Below are 16,692 nucleotides of genomic sequence, written 5' to 3'. Positions count from 1 at the left end.
ACGTCCTCACGTGGTAGGGGGGCAGGCAGCTCTCTGGATTCTCTTTTATAAGGGCTCCTCCCCCTCATGACCTCATCACCTCCCAAAGGCCCCACTTCCTAATACCTTCACCTTGGGGGTCAGTTTCAACATATCAATTAGGGGAAAACAAGCAATCTACAGCAGAAACTATGATTTTTAAAGTTCTGCTAATATAACGTATATTTACCAGTACTCTGAAATTTGAGGCTTTTGGGGGGACCCAATAAGTAATCAGGAGAGAACTTAATCCATTCCTTCTATGAAAAACAATTGAAAAGTTAGGAGTAACAGTCAAACCAGTAAAACTTCGGTGAGCACAGTTTGTATTAATTGCCACAGGATCCTTGTGATGAAAGGAAATGGGACTGTTTAATCTTATGACGTCTTTCTCAAGTTTCTTTCATATTAGTCTCCTCTCTTCCAACCCCACTGCTCTACTTGGTCTCCCAAGATGACCTCTCTTATCTCCAACACATCCTCCATACAGCTGATGGCATTTACTTCCCAAAACAAATCTGATGTCACCTTTGGCTTCAAAATCTTCTTTGTGGCTCCTCCTGATGAAGCTGTGTGCTTGTTTGTAGGGTTAAAAATGCATCTTCAAGCCCATCCCAGGTGGCGGCTGGGCCAGAGTCAGCACTGAGTGTTCCAACCCTCACTCCAGGCTTGTCTTCATTCATTCAAAGAGGGAAAGCTGCCTTTGGTGGCGAGGGGTACACTGTGTGGGTATTTAAGAAAGTCAGAGAGGGTGGGGTTGACTCTAAGTATATTTTCACACCAGTGTGAAAGCCATTACAGCAGATGACAAAACAGGCAAAATGCAGGCTCATCAGGTAAAAAGAAGGGAGCCACATGGCCAAAGAAATAAGACGTTAGAGCTAGAAGGAACTTCAGGCTCTCATGACACAGGGCAATAGCTACATGGAACCTTCAGCTTCCTTTAGCTCCAAAAATGTGTCGTGCTCAGGGACTTTACAACTAAAACACTGTGCTAAATTATTTTACCCTGTACATGCCCCTTAAATATAAAAATATAAGCAAAACCTAAAAAATAACAATAAATTAAAAAATAATTCTCCAGGGGCACCTGGGAGGCTCAGTCCGTTAAGCATCTGACTCCTGATTTTGGCTCAGGTCATGATGTCAGGGTCGTGAGACTGAGCCCCATGTCGGGCTCTGCGCTAGGCATCTCAGGGTCCTGGTATCAAACCCAGACTCCCTGCTTGTCCCTCTACCTCTGCTCTCTGCTCCTCTCCCTGCCCATGTTCCCTGTCTCTCTCAAATAAAATCTAAAAAAAAAAAAAAAGATTCTCTCCCTCTTGCTCTCTGCCCCTCCTCCACCCTGGTTTGTGCATGCTCTCTCTCTCTCTAAAAAAAAATAAATAATAAAAAATAAAAATAATTGTTCAGAAGGTGGAGGAACTGGAATATTTTATTTAATCTTTGGGTAATTCATTAGGCGCACTCAAGAATATGAAAAATGAAGATGTAATATATGAAAGTATAAACATGCATGTGGAAGGATAAAAAAATACCTATGGGGGGCACTTGGCTGGCTCAATCAGTAAAGCATGTGACTCTTGATCTCAGGGGTATAAGTTTGAGCCCCACATTAGGCATAAAGATTACTTTAAAAAATGTAAAAGAAATACCTACGGGCATCTTCTCCCAGATATTATGGAAAACACCAATTTCTACAATATCTAGAAAATATTTCATTGTAATTCTAAAGCAAGCACACATTAGTAGTTTAACCACTTAAACAAATTCAATGGATGGGAGCAAACACTACAAGCTGTTGGTAGTAATCAAGATAGGTATTTTATTTTGAAAAAAATCTAAGTACCTTGAAGGAAAGAAAGCCTAAACTGGCAAGTCTCTATTGAAAGATTTGGTTGAACAATGCAAAATCAAGCAATAGGATTAATAACTGGTAAACCTTAAAACCAGTCCAAGATTCCCTCTCATGTAATATGCTTTGGCAGAAATACTTGTCTTTTGCAGTGGGTTGACTCTGTAGCCCTAACTTCTATACTACATCCTCCCTGCAGGCTCCCAATTCTCTTCCTTCACCCTCATGACTCATGGGTAGAGAAGGGCCTGGTGAAGTGCAGAACAATGGGAATAGTGAAGCCTAAATCAGCTTGTAACCCCAGGTATCCCCCACAAGTTGGGCTGGTCCAGTTCTACCACCAATAAAGATCAAGCCATGCCTGAAAATCCTAGATTCTTTTTTAGCATTGTAAACCATGTAAGAGATGTGCATTACATCTGCTTTGTTCTCTATTTCTATGGTGCCCATCACCATAGTAACAAGGCACACAGATGGAAAAGTAGGCTAGAAATACCCAAAAATGGGGGTGGGAATGGAGAATATGGGGGAAAGGGCCTTTCACTGATTAAGAGAGAAAAGGCTAAAGTTTCTTCTATCAGAGCTGTCAGTACATTAATAGGCAAGCTAACTGAAAAAAGTAGGTTTTGTCTTTAAGTGGGCCACAGCAGAGAGCAGCCTAAAAATTCAATAAATATCAATATTTAGAGGAGGTGGACTTGCTAGGTTTCTGAGGTTTTAAAGCCAGAAATATTTTATTAGATAATCTTGTATGCAAATTAAAATTTTTACAACAGCCTGCAATTTTGGAAGTCAGGTACTCATCTCAGAGTGTGGATGATTACTATTAAAATGTTTTGGTTACTTTGTAGTACTCAAAGTTGAGACACCTGTTAAGGAAGTGTGGCTGAGAAGATAAGTTGATACAATGACTATTTTTCTGAAAGTGACAAGTTTATCTTCCAAGTTTTTGTGTAAAATGTTCCAAAAGGAAATCACTGGGTGGTGAGTGGGGGTGACTGTTGTTTCATCTTAGAGAGTAACTGCCCCAGTTGAAACTGGGACAAGGCCATTTCCATCTGCAGCCCCTCTGCTCTCAATAGGTTCAGAGATCTTCACGGGCACTGTCAGTCCCTCTATGCTCTTTAAAGTCATGATGGGCCAAAGTTTCATCTGTAAGAAATCTTCCCATTCCAGGATCTTTTTTTTTTTTTTTTTTACTTTTTCCTTTCCTGCTGCCAGCCTGAGTTCTCCTTTCTAGGGTATTTGGAATACCTGGGATGTTATTTACATAGTTACTGGTCAGGAAATAGGAAAAGGAGCCACACTAGCCACATAAACTACTTGTTTTACTACAAGGCTTTTTACTACATAGGTTTTACTCTGTGTAAATAAAAATGGTGCAAAAAATAATAATAATAAGCAGGAGATGCTTTATAGACTACAATTGTTTTAGAGAATTTAACACTCTAGCAACTAGGGTGCCTGGGTGGCTCAAGTCGGTTAAGCATCTGACTCTTGATTTTGGCTCAGGTCATGATCTCAGGGTTGTGAGATGGAGCCCCATGTTGGGCTCCTCACTGGGCATGGAGCCTGCTTAAGATTCTCTCTCTCCCTCAGCATCTCCCTCCCCTCCCCTCAAAACAATAACAACAACAACAAAAACTTCCAAAGACAAACAAATGCCACTCTAGCAACTTACAGATTTTAGTGGAAAAAAGCAACAGACAACTTTGTGGGAATCTTGACTCAGCCACTAACAAGTTGTGACTCTGTGGACAATTTTTACTTTGTCTTTCTCAACCTTAATCTTATTAGTAAAAAGAAAGGACTGAAATAGATCTGGGATGTGAACTTGAGGGGATCTAAGGATGATCTCAAGGCATGTTAAAATGTTATGCATATTAGTGTATGCATACTTTCTGGGAAAGACCCTCAAGCATACCTATAACATAAAGTTAAAAATCAATAGACATTGTGTAAGGTTTCTTCCACATGACTCTAGAATACCATGACTTGAATCAACTTACCCAAATAAAGCCAAGGCTTTGAACTTAGACTCAGGTGAGCATAATATTCAGGTCTTTTCAAGTCCCCACCCCAGGGATGCTGTCCCTGACCACCCTATCTAAACCTCACCCCAACCACCCTTTAGCCCTTTACACTGCTTTATTTTTCTTCATAGCATTTAGCACATGACATTTTATCTTGCATTTGCTTATTATCTATATTCCCTCTAGGATGTATGCTCAATGCAAAAAGGGTTTTTTCTCTTTTCACTGTTGGATTTATTCCCAGTGCCTGGCACAATGCCTAGCACACATTAAGCGCTCAAAAAGACCCAAATGAATTAATTTTTTAAAAGCCATAAAATAAAGCATGACAGAACAAAAACTCAAATACATTCTTTTCCTTTTTTTTTTTTTTTTTAAGTCGGGGGGCCTGCTAACAGCCATGAATTTTACTAAGCGTGTTGCAAGCATATCTATTTTACTTAATCTTTAAGGCAAGTTTTCCAATCCTTAGGGCCTTTTATAAAGTAACACATCTGGGAAAAGGCGCCAGGCAATATACTGTAGAAAAAGCTGCTTCATCAGGGATCATATCTGCCACTAACTTGTTGGGTTTGCTTAGACAAGCCACATGTCCCCTTACAAACCCCGTTTCCATGTTTATATAATATTTGCCCCACCTACTGCAGGTCATCAGAAGAATAAATGCTTTAAGTATGTTAAGCGATAGAAACATAAGTAATATGGTGGGGGTTCCTGTAGAGTGCTTCAGGAGAGATTTGCTCTAAGATTTGGGGGAAGGTAAGAGAGCAGGGGACACCTGTACAGAGTTCTTTCATACAGGGCCAGAGCATCTAGGAACTGGGAGGACCCCCATAAAGCCTCCTTATTTAGCAGGATGACAGCCAGGCTCAACTCCTCTCCCTTCAGGATGCATTATTCCATAAAGAAAAAAATGTCCCAAATCTAGCCTGGGACCAATCCTTTATGCATGCTGTAAATTACAACCTCCTCCTGGGAAGAAATTAGCATTCTTGATAAAACTCGAAAAACACTTTTTTTTTTTTCCCAATAGGATTGAGACTTATTCTTAGAAACCAGTCACCTACTAACCCAGCTCACCTTCAGTCAAGTGTCTGGTGATCTTTACCCATGTTCTTTTTGCAATGTTCTATTTTCTAGTCTAACAATGGATATAAAAAATTATGTACAATTTCTAACTGTGTGTTCTTAAAATGGATGATGGTGATTAAATCACTTTGGCATCAAATTAGCTTCTACCAGGTATATATAAAGAAGTGATGTGCTCTATCCACTCTCTTTCCCTATTGAATGTTCTTTCCCCTAAAGAGGAAATCTTTAAATTGGCCTATTAGGGACCCTTTCCCTTAGAGTTGACAGCTAATTTGACTGAGGAGTTTTCTGTAGCAGCTAAACCACTTGATCTTCAAATAGGGTATGAGGTTTGGGTTTTTTTTTTTTTTTTGGAGAGAGGGGTACTCTGGTAGAATCTATTTGTAGATCATCAATTAATCCTTGTCTAACAGTATCTGCTTCAAAACACCAGATGTCATCTTGATTCTTTCTGGCCATCTTCTTTTTCCCTTTTCACATTTATCTTTTCCCACATTCTGAAAGAAAGGCAAATATCTCACTTTTTAGGAGTCTGCTTATAGTGCACTGCCTTGGGATGTAAAAATTTCCAAGCCCCAAGCAGAGGGCCATTTTGAAACACCTGTAAAGGTTACAGATGCAATGAAAGTGAATGACTTTCATGACTGAGAAACAAATCTTTTTGGAGTCAGGGGAAAGTTTCCATTTTTTTGCTTTGAATGCAAGATGAACAAGACCTCATCAACAGACAATAGAAAATAGAATAGAATAGAATAGAAAAACTGAAAGTCATTTTGGGGATCAATCACTAGCTAACTTTTGACATGTAACTCAAAAGTTTAAAAATGGAGTCAGGGCGTCTGGGTGTCTCAGTCAGTTAAACATCCGACTCCTGATTTCGGCTCGGGTCATGATCTCAGGGTCGTGAGATCAAGCCCTGAGTCCATCTCCACATTGGGTGTGGAGCTTCCTTAAGTTCTCCCTCTTCTTCTGCCCCTCCCCCCTCTAAAAAAAAAAGTAGAATTACACTGCTTTCATCGGCCTATACTTATTTATGTAGCAAGATTTCTTAAATGCTACATTAAAAAAGGAAACACTTGATTTGATAATAAAGGCTATCTTACTCTAGCAATAAGTGATATTTATATATAAATAAACTATTTTTAAGCCCCAGGAGTCTCAAGAGATGATTTTCCCGTAAAAGTTTACTTATATCTAAAAATGATTCATCAAAATTCTAATATACTTGTTCTGACCAATTGTGTACTAGTAAAAATCATGACAACTTAATCCAAAAGAGATTTTACTGTCACAAGAACTTAAAAAAAAGATATATAGTATGTGTAAATGTGTGTCTCACAAGAGTTTGAAAAGGTAATCAATGGAAGATTTTCAAACATAAGAATGTTACACTGGATTAAGTTTTATAGAAGAAGAGAAATAAAATGAGTTCCATAAGGGAAACAACTATGAAAAATTCCTGACTTCTGGAAGAGCTTGTTCATATTTTTTTAAATATATACATATATTTTATTTATTTGAGGGAGAGAGAACAAGCAGGGGAAGTGGGAGAGGGAGAAGCTGAGCAGCGAGCCCCATGCGAGCTCGATCCCAGGCCCTGGGATCATGACCTGAGCCAAAAGCAGATGCTTAACCCACTGAGCCACCCAGGCGCACCCATGTTTTTTGGAATGATGTTATAATAGACATGAAATTACTTTGGTATTTAATTTAGCTTCTATTGGATTCCAAAGAAATCAATATTTTTAATATCAGAAATGTCATCTTTCAGAACTATTTAAAATTATGATAAAAAACTTTAGATTTTAACTTTTATTTATTTTTTATTATTTATTTATTTTTATTTTTATTATTATTTTTAAAGATTTTATTTATTTATTTGAGAGAGGAAGAGCACAAGCAGGGGGAGGGGCAGGAAGAGAGAGACAAGCAGACTCCCCGCTGAGTGGGGAGCCAGACACAGGGCTGATCAGTCAGATCATGACCTGAGCTGAAGCCAGACGCTTAACGACTGAGCCACCCAGGTGCCCCTAGATATTAACTTTTAAAGTGTATTGGGAGAGCACATAGTTTTTCAAAATCCTTTAAGGGGTACTGGAAGAAAAAAAAATCAGAGATACCACTCTAAACTACCTCTAAGCCAAAAGCTTGTGTTGACTATCTGAAGTTTTGACTTCTAATAGAGAGACAAAACCAGGACTATTTCAGAAAAGTGTAAAATCTGTCTGAATCATCCCCTGCAAGTTACCAAATCCATAACTCTGAACACAGTAAATATTCAATAAACACTAGGTCATCGACAAAATATTTTGGCTATCCAACTGGTACCTATTAACAGCATATATGCAATATCCCTTCCTACTTCCAACCTTCAAGGAGAGCTTTCAAATTTTGGTCAAATACCAGTCAAAAGTATGTTACCAAAACAAATCCCAGGACTAGGTAGTAAGTACGTAGAGTTTTATTCCTAATTCTTTCCCAGATACTCATGTCCACGCTAAGTATGATGCCTGGCCCAGGAAGCCCAGGAGATAAACAAAATAATCCTTACAAGAGCATCTAGGAGGTAACAGAGTGTTTCCTGCATAGGTATTACCACAGGTGTACAAAACTCAGAGCCAGTAGAGTAGGGAATGCAGAGCTCTCGTGGGTGGTAGGCAGAGGGGGCGTGTCTGCAATGACCTTTCAGTATACGTATGCTTGAACTGATCCTTGCAAGATGGGCAGGTGATTAACAAGAGTATACCAGCATCCCAGGTAGAGGGAAGGAACAAAGCCATGAGTACAGCCATCTGACTACCTCATGCCTTCCTCCCCATAATGCTAAGAGTTTGGGATGGCTGGTGGGGGAGTGTGACCGTGCACACTGTCCATGGTGCATACATTGGTGATTTGGAAATGACAGGGTGGCAAGAGGTGAAGCTGGAAAGTTGTGGAAGCAGACAAAGGAAGACTTGATTATATGGTTCACCAAGGCATTTGGACTCGATCCTGTGGCAAAGCAAGTCATTAAAGGGTTATTGAACTGGGCAGTTATGGTATGAGATTTGCCTTCCAGAATGATTACTTCCCTGCAGTGTGGACAACAAATTTGGGGGCGGAGGATACAGAAGACTACAAACTGAACTACCAGCTGGAAGACCATTAGCAGTTGTCCTGGAAAAGACTCAGGGCAGTAAAAGGGCCGTGGAGGAAGGGTGCAGATGGAAAAACCTGAAGGACATGGCCCCTGGACAAATTGGTTACAAACTGTACAAGGAGCGGTTGGGGGGAGTGAGGCAAGGAAAAGCCCAGAATGACTTCTACATTTCTATGGGTTATGTAATTGGGTGTATTGCTATTTTCAAAAATATGGACTCTAAAGTGACAAGTTTTGGGGAAACAAAATATCTTCAGTACACTGACTCCAGTCCCTCATTTGTTCTATGAGGCAGGCAGCAGAGGTATTATCCCCAATCTCTGCTCAAAGGGGTAAATATTTTTGCCCAATATCACATGCAACAGTTTGGGAAGCTTACTATATACCCGACTCAAGAGCAGGTAAACAAGGAAGACAAGACCCATACGTTCAACAGAATTTATATTCTGTTGGGGGCAAGGGGAGTAGAAGACAAATAAGCAAGCAAACAATAAACCAAGATCTGAAAGACCTATGATGGGGCAGATGTGGGGGGGGTGTGGGTACTTTATCTGAGGAGGTCAGGGAAAGCATCTCTGAAGTCCCATTTGAGCTGACCTTTCATTCAGGAGAAAGAAGCATTCATGTAAATTCATAAGGGAAGAGCATTTCCAGACAGAGAACAGCACCTGAGAAGTCCCTGAGGTGGAAACAAGGTTGGTGTGCCACTGAGGGAGGAATTCCAAATACCGGGGCAAGTGGGGAACAAGAGAGGAAGTCCCAGTTCCATGGGTATTCCTGGGAGGGTGAAGGTGGAAGACTTGGGGCCCCTCAGGGCAGCACTGGCGTAGCATAAACTCTCTTGGGAAGCCTGCAAACCACCAAGCACGACACTGGCATCTGAGAAACTGCATCATGACTCACAAACGCTTTTGGAAGACAAGCCATTGCTCAGTGAGGACTGCCTATTTTGGCATTGAAATAGGGCCAGGAACAAACTTACTTAGTTTTGCCTAGAGAGATGAGCTTTAAAATCTTTAGATGAACAGAATTCATTTTATATTTATCCACTCAGAGCAAGAAACAATCTGCAGTATAATGGCAGGTGGCTCTGCCCAGCCCCCACCCCCCGCCCCAGGCTCGGCAGAGCCCTAGCACACTACATGGAAGCAGAGCCGCCTTGCCCACTCTCCAAGGTTCTCAATGGGATTAGAAAGGCGACATTTCCTCCAAAGGATCCCCCAGTAGCTCAGCTGGAGGGCAAGGAAAAATCGTACCCCCCCGCCCCCCGCCAATGTGCCAAACAGGGTTCTTGTCTATGTACACCTGAAACCCTTGGAGGGACTGGATGTTGGGGTTGCCTACTGGCCCTGACACAGGCCACCCAGGGCGCAACAGTCCAGCCAGCTCTCTGGAACACACTGCCCATGCCTCCCATCCTGTGGTCATTTCCCACTGCTGCTTTATGGGCTACCTAGTCTTCTGCCAATGTCTTTCAGATGGCCCTCATTCAGCCAAATGGCTTTAAATTCCACTTCCATTTAAATAGGGTGATGCAGATCAACCCTATGACCCTCTCTGAAAAGATCCTACTTCATAGCCAACTTGCTCAGATGCATCTGCTTGGTGTATCAAAAAAAGTATCTGTATTTAAAGTTTGCCAATGTAGCATGAATAAATTATAGAAGAATTATTTCTGAATTATGTAGCTCCTTTCAGAGTATCACAGTTAGAAGTTATAGATTATATGCACTTACTTTAAAGATGGCTCCAAGCATTATGAAATGCCTTCTTTGGAACGGTGTTAGAAACCTGTGACACATTACGATCCATGCCTAGGGGCAGGCTCATTTCATGTCTGAGCTCATTTCAAACTACACTCCCATACCATCTCTTTACTTCAGTTCACTGGCCAATTTTTTCTTCCTAAAGTCACCATTCAACCTGTGACCATAGGACATTCACATGTGCTTCCATACCACCTGTATTTCTCTTTTTTTAAAAAAAAGATTTTATTTATTTGAGAGAGAGAGCACAAGCAGGGAGAAGGGGAGAAGGAGAGGACGCAGGGGGAGGGGAAGAGAGAGAAGCAGACTTCCTGCAGAGCAGGGAGTCCAATGTGGGGCTTGATCCCAGGATCCTGGGATCATGACCTGAGATGAAAGCAGACCCCTAACCAACTGAGTCACCCAGGCACCCCTCTCCTTCTTAACAAATTTTGAAGTGGCAATTTTTTTCATTTAATTGCAGCAATCGATTCGCCTGTCTCCCCCAGTAATCTGCAACCTCCGTGGGGGCAGGGACCATGTACATTTTTGCTTACCTTCTGTCCCCAGAGAAACAAACATCACTTTGTTTAAACCACTGTTTTTGCCATCTCTGTGACTGGCAGCTAATCTTAACTAATACAGCAACTGGTTCATCAGGCCCTTCTGCAAAGTCCACACTCTCAGGTAGAAGCTGAAACACAATAGCTGTTTACTAAACAGATGCTAAAAAAATACTATGAAATATACTCATTGGTGGAAATGTTTCAGTTTCTGAGAGCAGATCAGCCAAAAATCATTCAAATCAAAGTTGAAGAATGTTAAGGCTGAGCTGTTCTGTCTTTGATCAAAAAATACAGGAAAGATTTTGCTGCTAGTTGGGTTTAAACTGATTTTGGAGACAACTCTCAAAAAGCCTAACAATTTAACAATGCTTATTTGGATATATATGAAGATGAAAAATTTTAAAACTTTTTTTTAATGGAGTAAGAGTTAATTCTCAGAAAGATTCACCCAGATTAGGCCAAATTTTAAACAAAGTTACCATTTACTTCATCGGGCAGTTTATTAGGCACTCTACTTTAATCCTCCTATCTGATTCTTGCCCCCAGTTTGCAGATGAGGAAACTGAGGGCTGAGGGTACAAGAGGGAAACTGAGGAAAATGAGGGTACAAGAGGCTAGGGCTACATACTGAGTAAGCGGCAGAGCCAGGATTCACGTGAAGGTCTATTTGATCACAAGAGCTAGGTTTTTAATCTAAGCCATGCATTAAGCGAAGAAGTAAATGTTGACATTTAGAAATAATGCATTGCACCCTCCTGTAGAAAGGTACAAGACTACATAGGGTCTGATACTACCAACTGGGGCAAATAGATATTTAAGTATTTAAAAAAATAGGATCTGGATGCCAATGATGTGGTAGCAGGGAAACTAGACAATTTATGACAAAGGAATAAGGAGAAACATGATCATCTACTGAAAGTTTGTTTTATGCCAGATACTGTATTAGATGCTTTACTGTTAATATTTCCTTTAATCCTAAGAATCCTGTAAAATGGGTAATAAGAGTCAAGAAAACACAGATGTAGAATAACTGATGTTTGGCTACCACAATGTTCCTTTCCTCCTTCCTAAGGATGTGACCTCCCACATTTTAGTGGGGCACAAGGTTTTCAGGAATAAGAACAATATTCTCCAGTCTCTATTCCAGCTAGGTGAGGTCACATTACTAAGTTCTGGCCAATGAGATGGAACAAGGATAGTATGATGGCCCCTGGGAAATTTCTGTAAGAGACCATGATCTCTTGCCTTTCCCCTTTTTTCCTACCTTCCTTCTTTCCTCCTTTCTACTACTTGGAACCCACATGTGATGGCTGAGGCTCCATCTAGGACCATGAGGTTGAGGGCCTCTTCTGATGTGTGGTAGATCTATAAGGTGGAACCAGCCTAGGTCTCAGAAGACTGTAATACCATTATACCAGCCCTGGATTGTCTCTTTATAAACTTTTTTTTTTTAGTGTGAAAGAGAAACAAACATCACTTTGTTTAAACCACTGTTTTTGCCGTCTCTGTGACTGGCAGCTAATCTTAACTAATACAGCAACTGGTTCATCAGGCCCTTCTGCAAAGTCCACACTCTCAGGTAGAAGCTGAAAAACTCCTGTTTATAATTTGCAAAAGACTGGGGGAGGAGGGCAGTGAAAAAGGCTGAAAAGGAATTTGACAGAAGAAAAGAAGGTTTAAATTATGCCCTCAAATCTGCACACCTGAGAAAAGATCAAAAGGAATATGCTACTCAACAATAAAGAATTTAGTCTCCATCAGAGATGGGCGGGGGGAGAGCTCAGTCACCTGCACAGAGCTGGAAATAGAAGAGAAATAGAAGCAGCACAGCTGGTAGTTTCTGAGAAAGATGCTGTTGGCTAAGGAGTAAGCACTGGAGAATGGAGCCCTGGAAATGGCCATAGGATGAGACAGACAAGAACAAAGAATTACAAGGAACTCTGAAATTGAAGAAGCAGGAGATGAAGCTCAAAGATACACGGTCTGGAAAGGGACAAGCAGAATCATGTGACCCATATCAAGGACAGCATAAAGGTCAAAAAGGCAAAAGGAAAGGTCAAGAACGAAGCTCTAACAACTCATTTTTAATTCATTTCCTTTACACAGGTTCACAACAGCATTGAAGAAGTGAATTTAAATTGTGTTGCAATGGAGTAGAATCCTAAATGAGAGGAAGTCACAGAACAGGGAGTTTATTATTACCCTTTGCTCAATTTCTAAATGAACAGCAGTGATAAGAACTTAGCAGAGAGATTCAGTGACTGCAGTTAGGCCTCATTTTATTTAAGATCAATCTTCATGATTCAGAAAAGGAAAAATAATTTATGTCTGCCAAAGACGCTATTTTAAACATCAGAGAAAAAACTAACTCACAATAAAGGTATGTAGGAAGTGTAGAAAATAAAGATGGGAAATAAAATGAAAGTAAGTGATAGCAATAAAAGAAAAGACAGGAATATCAAAACACACACGACAGAGATGAGAATGCATTTTACAACTGGTTAAAAAAAAATTCTGCACTATAACTGGACCTCCCAGATTCCTTTTGAGTGGTCACAGGTCTGAATTGTTTCTGGAACATCCAGTATTCTCTTAGTCGGGGAAACAGGGAAGGACATGCTACGTGGAAGGCAAAGCAAACCATTCCACCAAGTCTGGAGTAACACGACAGCTTTAGCATACATTCATTTCTGATATTATCAGTGTACGCTAGAAGGGGGATGGAAAGGAAAAACAAAAATAAAATTTGGAAATTCAACTTGAGAGACACCAAGTGTAAATCGAGGATTAAATACGCTATTTTTTGTATGGGCAGTAAAAAAATTAGGAAAGCCCATAAAAATACCCAGATACCATTAAAAATGATTTGAAAAAAATTTTTTCAGTTGTTTACAAATAAAAACATTGGCTAAAGCAAGAATCTTTTAAATATTAAAGTATTTGCCTGTTTCAACTTCAACAAAACAACAAAAACATCACAAACTTCAGGCCACTGAAGGAAAATACCCACACAGTCTTAAAAATAATTGGAGTGATAATGGAATGTTATTCAGTGCTAAAAAGAAGATATCAAGCCATGAAAAGACCTGGAGGAAACATAAATGCCTAATACTAAGTGTAAGAAGCCAATCTGAAAAGGCTACAGAGTGTATGATTCCAACTATGATCGTCTGGAAAAGTCAAAACTATGGAGACCATAAAAGGATTAGTTGTTGTTAGTAGGGGAGGGAGGGATAAAAAGGTGGAGCACAGAGGATTTTTAGGGCACTGATACTGTGATATAGTATCACAGTCTGTTATTACAGTGATAGATACATGTTACTATATATTTGTACACCACCAAGAGTGAACCCTAATGTAAACTATGGACTTTGGGTGATAATGATGTGTCAGTCAGTGTAGGCTCACTGATTATAATGAATGTTCCACTCTGGTGGGGGATGTTGATAATGGGGCAGGCTATACACGGGTGCGGAGTGGGATGGGAGCTTAAGGGAAACCTCTGCACTTTACTTTCAATTTTGCTATGAACCTAAAATTGCTCTAAAAAAATGAAGTCTATTAAAAAAAAAAAACAAACTTGGTGGGTCTGGTATCTTCTTCAAGTTGTATTGATTAGGGTCCTTTTCATTTTAATTAATGTTGGTGCTTCCATTCTGAGGATTCTGAAGAATGAAACAGCAATGGGTAATGGTCTTAGAAAAGCAAATCTTAACAAGCAGTCAAATGAAGTCACTCCAAATGTGAAAATATACATGTTAGGCTGGACATGTTGGAACACCTTTCCAGTCGAAGAAAAACAGAACAAGTTTTGAAGAATAGTAAATTTAATTCTAACATATAGGGTTTTTATTTTTTGCTATAATAAAAACATTTTAGGGGGATAGTAGATATAAGAAAAAGTACCATGACTCAACGGTACAATCAGTGACAACTTTGCCTCCTTCGTTACCTGAACTAAAAGTAGTATCAGACATGTTAAGGCTTATATTCTTAAATCACACAGGCCCAATTACTCTGGGGATTAGCTGTCATTTTACATTCTCTTCAAGAGTGGAGCTCGGACTAGGAAAGCCAGGGACAAAAGAAAGTCACCTTGGCACCCACAACTCAAAGGAGCATTTTGCGTTCTCAGGAGGTGCAACCTGAACACACTGAGGGCATTGGAATTGTTAAATAATTATACTGCATTTTGACCACTTCTGTGCGCTTCAACCCTACACTTAGGTTTAAGAGACAGAACAGTCTGACAAAGACACATGCCATTTAATTTTCTCCTAGAAAGCAGGGAACAAATGGACTATTTCAAATTGGCAACATATTTGCAATTTAAAATTTTCAGGCTGCTATCTTTTTCAGAGTTTTAAAACCAGTTTTGAGGCAAATGTATTCAAGAAACTTCAGGCATAGGTTTGTTTTTAAATTTAGGTTTATCCTTTTCTTGGGAAGGGAAAGGGGGTTGCAGAGTCTTTCTGACTACAAAAGAAAGTCTTCCACAAATGTCATCTGACTAAAGGCAACCTATGGACTTTGGGAAGTCAGTTGGGACACAGAGTAATGCATTAGCCAACAACCGAGCCTCCTGCCTTCTGACCTCTCAGCACCTGCTCGACTGTAGCCTAGAAGAAGGGAAACTCTTGGCTTCTCTACGTGGGTATAGGTTGCCCCCCACCCCACCCCCTTCAAGCAAACGAACACCAACACCATCAAACTGCAGGCGAACAATGAGTACCCAAGGAGTTTGTCAAAGAACAGCGCAAGGGCAGGGGGCAAAAGGAGAGCGAGCAAAGGCGGACGCCCTCGGGAGAGGTCTGCTCACTCTAGCCTGGGAAACCAGAACCCAGTGCCCGCACCGCGCCGAGGGCTCACACTCAGGTGCAGCGCCGAGACTCCTGCGGCGGAGAGGGGACCGCCTCGTCGTGGCCGCCCACTCCTCTTGCCCCGAATGACCCCAGCACCCAAGAGAGGTCCCCTCAGGGGTTTCGCTCCCTCTCTCCCGCAGACAAGGGAGCAGCAAAGCTGCCACTCATCTGCGGCCGCGCCACCTGCCTGCAGGCCCGGCTCGCAGGTGAGGCGCGGGCAGGTAACCGCACCTGCTCGGCCAGCCCCACCTGCTGCGTCCCCTCACGCTGTCCTCCGCCTCCACCGGCGGGGTCGGCTCGGCTCCTCCTCCGGGAGCGGGGGGCGCCCCGCTCCGACCTACCTGCGCGACCCCAGCCCCGGGCGCCCGCGCTCCCCGCCGCGTGCGCCCCGCGCCGCTCCGGGCGTGCCGGCGGCCGCCCCGCGCCGGCACTTTCTCAGCTGACGGCTGCTGCGGGCTCAGCGGGAAGCCCCAGCGCTGCCGGGCTCGCCGCCTCCGACCGGCTCCATTGTGACGCGACGCGTTCCGCCGGCCAATCGCCTAGCGGCGGCGCGAACCGCTGACTAAGTTCGCGTGTGGAGGAGGAGGGGACTGGGCGGAGGCGGGAGGCGGAGGCGGTGGCCGCGGGGTGGTGGCGGCAGAGGCGGAGGAGGAAGAGGCTGCGGCTGCTTCGGTAGCTGCCCCTGCCGTGAAATTTGCAGCCGCCACGGCCCGAGTGAGTGCCCAGCTTTGGGCGCGCGGGGGCCGGTGACTCACCCCTCGCCGGTGGAAACAAAGCGCAGCTGCCGTCACCCGGAGCGCGCCATGTGGCCGCCCCGGGCCGCTCGCCACAGCCTGGGGTCGGCGGGCAGCGGTGCTCAGCTACGCGATTCGCGGGCGGCTGGAAAGCGCGGGGGCTGTTTTCAAGAGAAGGGAGGCACGGGGGCTTAGGGCCGTCCGCCAGGCGCCCCGGGCAGGAGACTTTGGAAGTACTGTATTTTTTGCCGCCCCCGCCCCCCCGCCTTTTCACGTGGGCACCCCCGAGTAACTTATTTTCATAATGTGTGCTGGGCCCTGAGGGAAGGCTCAGGTGGAGTACGTGGGAACCTACCTCTTAACACAAAAGTCTCTTTACCTTTCTTTATTCGGCGGGCTTGGGAAGGCCCCAGGGCCGAGTCCCTGTGCGGGAGAGTTACAGTTGTGCCAAACGAAGCGGCTTAAGTTAGGATTCGGGGCCTCCAGTATCATCCGTCTCTCTCAGAGGTCCTTATCCTCGGCAGAGGGAACATGTGCAGGGGCCATGCTTAACGCCATCATCAGCGTTTCACTGCTAATACACTGCAGGTCCACCTCATCTACTGCCCCACCTGGTTACCTCTACAGTTGGGGCCCTGCCTTTGAAAA

The 16,692-nt window shown here is 42.7% G+C and overlaps 1 protein-coding gene across 2 annotated transcripts in view; it reads right to left on the bottom strand.

The window, feature by feature from the left end:
- LRRC8B (leucine rich repeat containing 8 VRAC subunit B) overlaps positions 1-15,803 on the bottom strand; it is an 82,258-nt gene extending 66,455 nt beyond the window's left edge. For both annotated transcript variants that reach the window (XM_081818748.1, XM_081818746.1), the window contains exon 1: positions 15,652-15,803. The gene's annotated coding sequence lies outside the window, so the exon portion shown is untranslated. The remainder of the gene's footprint in view (positions 1-15,651) is intronic.
- Positions 15,804-16,692: the final 889 nt, after the last annotated feature.

This window comes from Leptonychotes weddellii, chromosome 4 (assembly GCF_054177405.1).
Source record: "Leptonychotes weddellii isolate Sample4059 chromosome 4, ASM5417740v2, whole genome shotgun sequence".
NCBI classification, from domain to species: Eukaryota; Metazoa; Chordata; class Mammalia; order Carnivora; family Phocidae; genus Leptonychotes; species Leptonychotes weddellii.
Note: the sequence above shows the minus strand (reverse complement) of the source record. Positions and strands in the feature narration are given on the sequence as shown.